This window comes from Pundamilia nyererei, unplaced genomic scaffold (genome assembly GCF_000239375.1).
Source record: "Pundamilia nyererei isolate P.nyererei 1_Seehausen unplaced genomic scaffold, PunNye1.0 scaffold00268, whole genome shotgun sequence".
In the NCBI taxonomy this organism is placed as follows: Eukaryota; Metazoa; Chordata; class Actinopteri; order Cichliformes; family Cichlidae; genus Pundamilia; species Pundamilia nyererei.
In genome coordinates, this window is record NW_005187669.1 from 586734 (window position 1) to 596498 (window position 9765).

The 9765-nt window shown below is 45.8% G+C and overlaps 1 protein-coding gene across 2 annotated transcripts in view; it reads right to left on the bottom strand.

Annotated features, from left to right (window-relative positions):
- The window catches only part of LOC102204364 (zinc fingers and homeoboxes protein 2-like), a 54012-nt gene extending 45487 nt beyond the window's left edge, over positions 1 to 8525 (bottom strand). Inside the window, exon 1 of one of the 2 annotated variants that reach the window (XM_005750316.2) lies at positions 8488 to 8525. The gene's annotated coding sequence lies outside the window, so the exon portion shown is untranslated. Of the gene's footprint in view, positions 1 to 685; positions 718 to 8487 lie in introns of those variants that run through there. The other variant, XM_005750315.2, reaches the window with a different exon arrangement.
- Between the last annotated feature and the right edge of the window lie 1240 nt (positions 8526 to 9765).

The following is a 9765-nucleotide window of genomic DNA, read 5'->3' on the forward strand; positions in this document are numbered from 1 at the left end:
ACACACACACACACACACACACACACACACACACACACACACAGCCCTATGGAGCCGGACTAACAGAGCAGCCTTCCAGTTACCTTCTAGGGGAAAAGGCTCATGGGAAGTTATGCACTCGGCTGTTGACATTGGCTGCGGTGAGACGAGCAGCTTTACAGCGCTGACTCCTCATACTCACGCTGAAATGTACACACACACACACACACACACACACACACCTCGGCCGTGGCCAAAACCTCACAGTCACATGCACACACCACGTGCGCGCGCGCACACACACACTCTAAACAAGATGGCGGGTGAGTTATAGGGTCCTCACACGAACTCACACTCCAAACAAGATGGCTGGGAAAGTGTGCAAAGGTTTTCCATCACCGTGGATTTCAGGGGCGACTGATAAGAAGAGGACAACTCCACCCAGAGACGCAGATAGCGCTGATTTAAGAGGCGTTTCTTGGCCGCATCGTTTGGCAGATGTGAAACTCCTGCAGCGAGCGTAGAGGACGTGACGCATAGAAGCACGCGGTCACATTTCAGAGTCAGGACGTCCCTTTTAACAACGGTAGCTTCATGTATTTGACAAAAGAGGCACAAAACTGATCAAATATTCAGACACCAGACTGCTCATTAACATAAACAGGAAGTAGGAAACACCCACAAAACGACCTCTGAAGGAGGTTACCTGAATTCGTTTTTGGTCTGGAGGTCCTGCTGGCCTCTCGGTTTCATTTGTAGATATTCTTAATCGATTTGCAGCCTGACTGTATCCACACAGGTATTGGTTTATTACTGCATACAGCCGGATGAATCTCTTAAAGCCGTCTTCTAGGCCTCCAATTCGACCAGGTTGCCCAAAAACTGCCAAAGATATGCGATTCATGCTTTTCTTCCTGCCATTAACGGCTGACTCATTACAGGACAGCCCCCGTCTTATTTTGAAAGTCCGATGGCTGCTAACAACCTCTCAAGCAGGACTAGGTCTAGGCCTCTCCATGGTTGGATGAGCTCCAGCTCCACCCTTTTCCACAGTAATCCTTCCTCCTGCTGTGGAGCTGGAGGGTCATTGTTCCGAACTGACCGAGGCTGCAGAGCAAAGACCTCCATCCGCAGTCCAAGACGGTGGAGTTGGGGTTGGTGAATGAGTGCGATTATGAAAACCAGCTGATTATAATACTCCGTCTTTCATTCATCATGAAGTACTTCGTAGCTGAAACAGCTGTGGAGACCTTCGTTATTAAAGAAAGCCTCTCATGAAAAGCTCGTTTCTGTTTTCTCATGTGTTCAGGACTTTGAGAGTTTTTCTCGTCTTCTCAGAGATCTGTTGGTCGGTTTGTTTTTCATTCCTGTAGGTAACCAGACAAACATACAGCGATGCTGAAAGCCGACATTGTTTGTGCGATTCCAGCTCCAAACATTTTCGGGTTTTTGGTGTCGGACTCTCAGGATCAACAAACAAAGGCTGGACTTGTATCAATACCGGGCCTTGTATGTTCAAACTCGATGGCCCTCGGTATGTCATACCTGTGTAATCCTATTCTACTCGTGTGCCTGAGGGGAATTTTTGTGGTCTTCTCACAGATCTTGAGTTGCATTTTTGGACCACGGTGGTCGGTTTTGGCGTGTTTGTTTTTCATTCCTGTGGGCGATTGGACAAACATGAAGGGTCGTGACTTCCTCTTGAAGTTTGAAGGCTGAAATTCTTTCAGTGTAATAGATGGTGAGATCAGGTTTTGGTGTTGGACCCGCAGAATGAACAAACAGAGTTTACGTAATATCCATCAGTCAGAGCAGAGGTGTGACGTTTCTTTGTTCTTTGAATCAAACCGAGGGACGGCGCTTTGCCAAAGGTAGAAACACTCGTGCTCCGGTAAAGACCGGCCGGGTTACCACACTTCCTAAACCGTCTTTCAAAGACACAACACGTGGTGACAAATGCACTCTTCACATGAAGCCTCCTCCTGGGTTCATTGATTCTTATACTGAGAAGCAACAGTATGAGGCTTTTGAGTTGGCAGCAACTTAAAACAGCTTCATGGTTCTACTGGAGGTCTCTTCCTGTTAAAGGGAGTTCTTCTTCCCACTATCACCAAGTGGTGTTCACAGGAGAGATTTTCCTTCAATATCACAGTGCCTTGAGACAACTGTAGCTGTGCTATTTGGAAAAAACAAAAACTGACTTCTTCCATTGAAAACAGCCGTTTGGTCTGAGTTGTAAACAGAGACCCAGACCTCACCACGGGGACGATCCTCAACACGAATGCCGGGTCAGTCAGGAATCGATGTTTGCTTTCTGTTCAGGTTTGGTGGTGCAAGTGGTCAAAACGGGACTTTCACCCAGTAAACATAATATAGAAGTGCAGAGGTGCACGAGGAGACGACCTATAAGCAGAGATCACCCTATTAGAGCACTTCGCTCTTGCTCTGCAGGCCTACTTGTTGTTCCTAGAGTATTTAAAAGTAGAATGGGAGGCAGAGCCTTCAGTTTTCAGGCCCCTCTTCTGTGGAACCAGCTTCCAGTTTGGATTCAGGAGACAGACACTATCTCTACTTTTAAGATCAGGCTTCAAACTTTCCTTTTTGCTAAAGCATATAGTTAGGGCTGGACCAGGTGACCCTGAATCCTCCCTTAGTTATGCTGCAATAGACGTAGGCTGCCGGGGATTCCCATGATGCATTGAGTTTTTCCTTTCCAGTCACCTTTCTCACTCACTATGTGTTAACAGACCTCTCTGCATTGAATCATATCTGTTATTAACCTCTGTCTCTCTTCCACAGCATGTCTTTATCCTGTCTTCCTTCTCTCACCCCAACCAATCACAGCAGATGGCCCCGCCCCTCCCTGAGCCTGGTTCTGCCGGAGGTTTCTTCCTCAGTTCAGTGGTTGCTAACAACCCCACCAGCCGGACTAGGTGACGTTGTGGCAGTTCACATTATATTTCCGCTGCCTCTCCACAGAGTCCATCGTCCAAAGGTTGGATGAGCTCCAGCTCCACCGTTTCCAAAGACGGTGGAGTTGGGGTTGGTGAATGAGTGTGATTATGAAAACCAGCTGATTATAATACTCCGTCTTTCATTCATCATGAAGTACTTCGTAGCTGAAACATGATTATTTTTATCATTATTATTACTTAGATGGATGAATACACAGAACGTTGTGATTGCTAAATAATAAAATCAATGGACGGGGGGACTACAGCACTGTACATACTGTAAATAAACTATGATGCTGAAGCTCAATCACAGATGGTGTCAGAATGGCAAAGTAAAAAAGTAAAACTTTTATCGGACCGATAAGGAATATTCCAAATACTTTTTGCAAATATCAATACGACTGAGAGCAGAGACGGTGACTCTAAGCACTTTAACTAGATTAGCTCCAAAACAACTCTAACAACATGTTTGCAGCACCAAAAGATGCCTAACAGGGGGGTGTACGTCTAAGAGTGGACAGGGAGAAAAGGCAAGGTCACCACAGTTTTTTAACCTTTTTCACAAACTAAATTGTACGGCACAGCTAATTATAATTTGTGAAGAAATGTCACATCAAGCCACGAGGAAGGGTTAGCAAAAAAATTAATGACTGTTAGCCTTGAAGCAAATTATTCTAATGCTGAGGGGAGAAAACAGTGATTTCATTTCTTTATATTGGAGCAAAATCCAAAAGCGAGTCGAGGTCAATCCAGAAATCACCAATTTACCTCTGAAGTTCTTTTTCTGAGCAACTAAATGTGACACGAGTGCAACAGGCAGAGTAAACCTCTCAAACTACCAACTCGAAAAACAACTAACGAGGAAGAGGTCAAAGTTCAGGGAACACGCTCTGCTCAGACTCTCCGGTAAAGAGGAAACAGCAAACAGGAAGTGATGAGTTTAAGCTCCCGTATTTATTCCCCCTCTCACAGCACATCGTTCCATGCCGGGACCGCGACGCTGGACCTTTAATAACCGATGAAAGATGGGCTACAATGCCAAAGAGCAGCTGAGCCGGAGAATTCCTTCAGATTCCTCGAAGAAGGCAAAGTGTTGGAGGGAAAAAAAGTCCGTCTTCATCAAGAGCAGATGTTCCAGCTTTCTTTTCATTCATGTATTTATTTCCATCGTTTTCTCCAAATAAGAGAGAAACTTTCTGAACAACACACCCTCACATGAAACATGTGGTAATAATACGATTAATGTGCAGATTTACTTTTTGTTATGTTTGAAAATGAAATATGGAAAGGCGGTCCCTTTGTGAACTATGCAGCTCCAAAAAGCCTTTAAGCCTGTTTTAGAGCCTAGTTTTGACTTGGCAGCACAGTTTCTGCTTCTTTTCTTCCTGATTTTGTGTAACGCAGCGGATCAGGTCACACAAGACCTGCGTCCACATATGTGGACATCACATTTTTGGTTATTTAGGCCCAAATACTCAATTTTGCTGTACAAGGGCCTGATATCCACTTACGAGGACATTAACCTGCTACTGTTCTGTCGAAATTTTAAACTAATATCCTCATTTTTGGCTCTCACTTTTCTTAGAAACAAAAGTCAGCTAAAACAAAAAAATCTGGTAATTGTTTGTTTTTACATTGATCGGGCAGCAATCAGCCCAAACATCAAAGGGAAATCTAAAATGCTGCTGTGGAAGAGTTCGAGTCTCAGGAGGTTAAAGAGGAGAAACTGTGCTGCCTCTAAAACAAAGGTGTAGCAACGACAGATAAACAGAAATAAGGAGACCAAAGTCCACAAGCACCTTATCAGATACACCATCCAAAAATACAACCCCCTTTGCGGCAGGCCGAGTGCATGCCCGATTACCATCATTAGCATGAGCCAGCTTCTCCACTCAGGAGGGTTGGAGAGTTTTGGTCCAGCTGAAGGGAGACGAGGAGCTCTTCTTTCTGTCGGTGGTGACTTCTTTCTTTCTTCGCAAAACACAGAGATCAATTTTCACACTTTTTAAATCCCTTCCTGTCAGTCAGATCGCCCCCTGCAGACCTGACTTAGACACCAACCACATAAAGCCTGCAGCTCGAGACCTCCACCCATCTGTACCAGCACAGTCCTCTTTCCGGGTGGATTCTCTCATGATATTCTCAGTACGTTTCCAGCCATCTTAAGCACAGATGTTCTACTGCACAATTACATATCTGCAGGGTCGGCCAAGCCGCCCGTCGAGGAAGACGGTCTAATCATGGCGCACAGGTCAAAGCTGAGAAGGGGGCGGGGCTAACAGAAACTACAGCACCCAAACAATCTACTTGGAGACCTTGAAGGAAACTTAAACGACGTGTTGCACAAGAGAGAAGGAAAGTGTTTGGATTAGACGGCCGTCAGTCAGAGCCTTTGATGTGTCATGCTCTCATAATCCCCACCGGCAGCTGCAACAATAAAGTACAGGTGCTGCCAACTTTCCTGGCATACCTGGTGTTGTCTTGCTTTAGGGGAAGACTTTATATACACTAGAGCACGCAGTTATACTGGACCTGACATCAGTGCCACAGAGTTCTCCTCGGCCCTCTGCTCTGACCCAACATCACAGAGGAAAAAAAGATGCTCTCAAAATACTGTTTCACTTGGAATTTGAGTAGTAAATTCCTGTGGCGGCATCATTTAAAACGCATTAGACGGCACATATTTTAAGGATTACCGCACTGGCTCAAGTGTAAATACAAGCTTCCAAGAAAGAGCGGAGAAGAAGGAGGAGGAGGGAAAGCTCACATCTCCAAGCTGGCAGGTGAGGATATTCTGAGGTTGGAAAATTTTCATCAAAACCAGATGAACCTTCGAAGGTGTCGTAGAGCGAGGCCGGCTGCTTGTTTACTGGGCGGAGGGGCGTAAAAACCACCGATTCTTCCTCGAGTCCGCCGAATCGTGTCGAACGGCTCACACGCAGCGAAAACACATGTGCATGACCTAATGAACCAGCCAATAACGAGCGCGTACAAGCTCGTCAAACTGTGGGTTTGCACTGCGGTTTACTCTCCATCCAGAAAAGCTGCTGGCAGCGCTCTGCGCGTTTAAACAGCGGACGCACGTCAGCGCGCCCGATGCGCTCGGATTACAAAACGGTTTCTAGGAAAGCAGCAGTTCGAAACTCACATTTTTCAGGAATAACTACAAGTCACTGACAGTTACTTTACTGTATTTTATTACCAGCGTCCACTCGATGTAATCTGCAGATCAGCCACAAACAAGCGGTTAAAGTTGATGAAAAAAATTTGGCTCTGATGTATCGCTGTATGACCGTTTGGTTCCTTTTAGTTGCCAGAAAATTAAATTCATTTTTGATTTCTTTCCATCCCTGTACCAGCTGATAATAATCCAACATGGAGGAAGTTTATTGTAATGAAATCTAAAACGCATAGCTGAAACGATCCAGTTTCCTTAATTAACCATTATCTTCTGCTAATGTGGTTAAATTACTTGTAAAACCTGACTGACATCAAAGACGCCGAACACGCCGAGGCATCCACAGCCCCAAACGTCTGCGTCAGACTGCAGCGTGTGGCTGTGCAGTCTCTATGAACATGGATGCAGCCGTTAGGGCCCGATCGGCTGCTTTGTTTGTTTGGAGATTAGAGGTTTAACTGCCTTCTTTCTGCTGCTGATGTTTACAATTGTATGTTCTGAATGCTGAGAATATTGTCTGACTTTTCCTAATTCTCATCATCTGTTGGTACACACTTCATTCTGCATGTAATCGTATTAAATGGTTTTCCACAGCAGATGGGGTTTGAGTGGGAGGTTCTTTTTTTAGTTTGAATGCATTTTTGACATTTTACTATCTGTGCGGTTTGAAAATAAAGCCTCCGTTCGCCGCGGTATGGTTCGCCTCCAACGGAGCTGGACTGATTGATTGGCAAACGAAGAAAACAATCGCACATATTTGATGCCATTTAGTTATTGTGATTCACATTTTGTGAAGGGGACAATGTGCTTTGGTAGGAAAATAACTCCAAGGATGCAGCAGCTCTGTGTGTGAGCGATCAGACGTCACAGCGGAGATCTGAATGAAAAACCGAAGAACCCCGGGTCACACCCTGCGCTGAACTGGACCGTGACTGGATGAACTTCATGTTCAGTGAATCAGACTTAAAACTAACGATGTCAGACTGAGGTCCAAGCTATCGCCAGTGATGATCCCACGGATGAGGACCTGCAATCGAGGGATCAAAGACAATACTCACACTAAATGACCCACATTTTTATCACTACTTTATTTTCCTGTTATTTTACTGCACGTCTGGACTCGGGACGTTCCCAGCGACTAATTTCTAAATGAGGAAAAAAGTTGGACGACTTCTACGAGTAAACCTAACAAACACTGAGATATTTTAAAAAGTTACATTTGAGGACTTTTTAATAGACTGCCAAAAACCATTAATGACATTGATCTTCAGTAATGGACGGTACGTTAAATACTGTGAGGCAGCTCACGCCGTGCATTCAGAACACTGCAGCTTATACTGCGAGCAGACATCGCACCTCGAAGCGAAAGGTAGCCACCGTTCAGACAGAGCTCATTACCTCATCTCATCATTCTTTCGCCTTCAAAACGAACTAACGGTAACAGGTTTAACGGAATGATCAGGCCTAGATTAACAGACTTATGCTGTTTTTCTATGACAATGTCAGGACTGCAGCGCCACCTGGTGGCAGCGAGCCGCATAGCATTTAGGATCGGCACTGGGCATCAATTAAAATGCTAACAGGGATAAACGACGCGTCCAGCACCGATGATTAGAAACGATTGGTTGACTAGTTGCAAACATCTGGCTTCAGTTTGTAGTTTCTTACTTTATTGCTACTTTACACCTTCAGATTCTTAACTTAATCGTCTCATAACACTAACCTTAAAGTTTGGAGAAACTATGAAAGTGGGTTTGAATTCACGATCTGTTTAAATGTTCTCCCCGTGTCTGTGTGGGTTCTCTCCAAAGTCCAAACACATGCAGTTTTGAGGTTAGATCAATTGGTGCATCTAAACTGTCCATAGGTGTCTGTCTGTCTGTCTGTGTGAGCCCGGTGACAGGCTGACCTGTCCTGGGTGTGCCCCGCCCTCTACCCTATGGTAGCTGGGCTAGGCTCCAGCCCCCCGGCCACCCTGAACGGAGAATGGATGGATGCGAATATTTTTCATGTGTCAGTGAGAATGATTATTTCACAACTTGGGAGAACAAAAAACAAAAGCCTCCCCAAAACGCCGTGTTCTGTTTGCATAGGGTTAGGGTCGTCACCAACTATGACTTACACCTCGGAGGGTTAGCCGCCATCAGAGGCCACGAAAACAAAAACTGTGAGCGCGCGAGCTATTACCAACACGATCATAATTATGTTTTTTGCCATTATTGAGCAACTCAGACTGAGCGAAATTCAACATAAACTCTGGCTGAAAACACAGAAGCACACATCAGCACACCGGCAGCACGCAGGCAGGTCTAAACCCTGTGAGCCAATCAAGTGTCACTGACACGAGCAACGGCACGGGCGCTCAGGTACACTGACCTTTTCTTGCACTGCTTTCTTTAAACGTGTAGACACTCTGTGGTTGAAGACAAAAAGGTATTTTTAGGAACCGTTTCATTCCACAAAATCCAAACATCCAGCTTAATGAATCTTTTCCAGTTGACACTTCTGACATTTCCCAGACGGAAAGATAAATCAATCACAGAAACCGGGGCCCGACTCTACGGCAGGACTCCGGACTTCAGAGACACGCCTCCTCTCCAAAACCCAGCCCCAAACACACACACACGCACACACTCCTTTCTTTTGTAATAAAGCATCAGTTAATAAGAGATGGATTCTTGTTGGCCGAGCCGGTTGGAGACTGAGGAAGACGCTCTGGCTGCCAAATCAGTGTTTTCACAGCCTGAATCACAGCTTACCACGGATACTGGCCCAGGGAGGAGCGTGCACACACACACACTACACTACACTGGATACTGCAGGAGTGATACATGTGCACATACAGAAACAACCCTCAGATATAAGGAAGCCGTCCTCTTAGAAAGCGTCTACTGTGAAGCATGCATCTCACATAAACACACGAGGACTCCGACCTTCACCCCTGTACCCAACCTCTGCTGAATCTAACCACTGGACACTTCGTCTCAGAGTTGGGAGAGCTCATAGATGCACACATACACCAGTCTGTGCTTGCTTACATACTGACGTTCTGTCGCTGGCTCACACGTCCCCACATATGTCGATTTGTTAAATTACCCTTATGCCCACGGGGTAACCTGACAGGTTATGTGTGAGTGAAAGTGAGCCTGATCAGCCTTTAGCAACAAAGAAAGTGAGAAGCACGTTTTTGACACACTGCGATGTCGAGCACGCCCTGTCAAGCTTGTTGGCTTTGGACGGGGAAAATATCTTCCTGTGTTTAGGCTGCAGACCCGTTTGGTCACGGTTCAAGCGCAGGAACATGAGTTATTAGATTCTTGTGTGGGTTTAGAAAAGGCTCGTCATTTGGGTCAAATTACACCTCTTCAGCGCAGTAACCAGTGCGCTTAAACGTGACATCGCAGGCTCTCCTACCGTCATTAACATGTGCCGAGTTACGGCTGCGACACAGACGCCAAAGGTCACTTTGCTGCTTTGACAAAGCGCAGTATTGGACGCCGCAGTCGCCCCTTAAAACGGGCGATCTGAAGTTAGGAGGCGCGGCTGAAACGTCCTCGCTGCGATTACCTTGAGCTAAAATTGCTGCATGCGAACACGCACAGAGGTGTGCACGCTGAAACTCAGACAGGACACACAAAAGCACACAAACGCAGA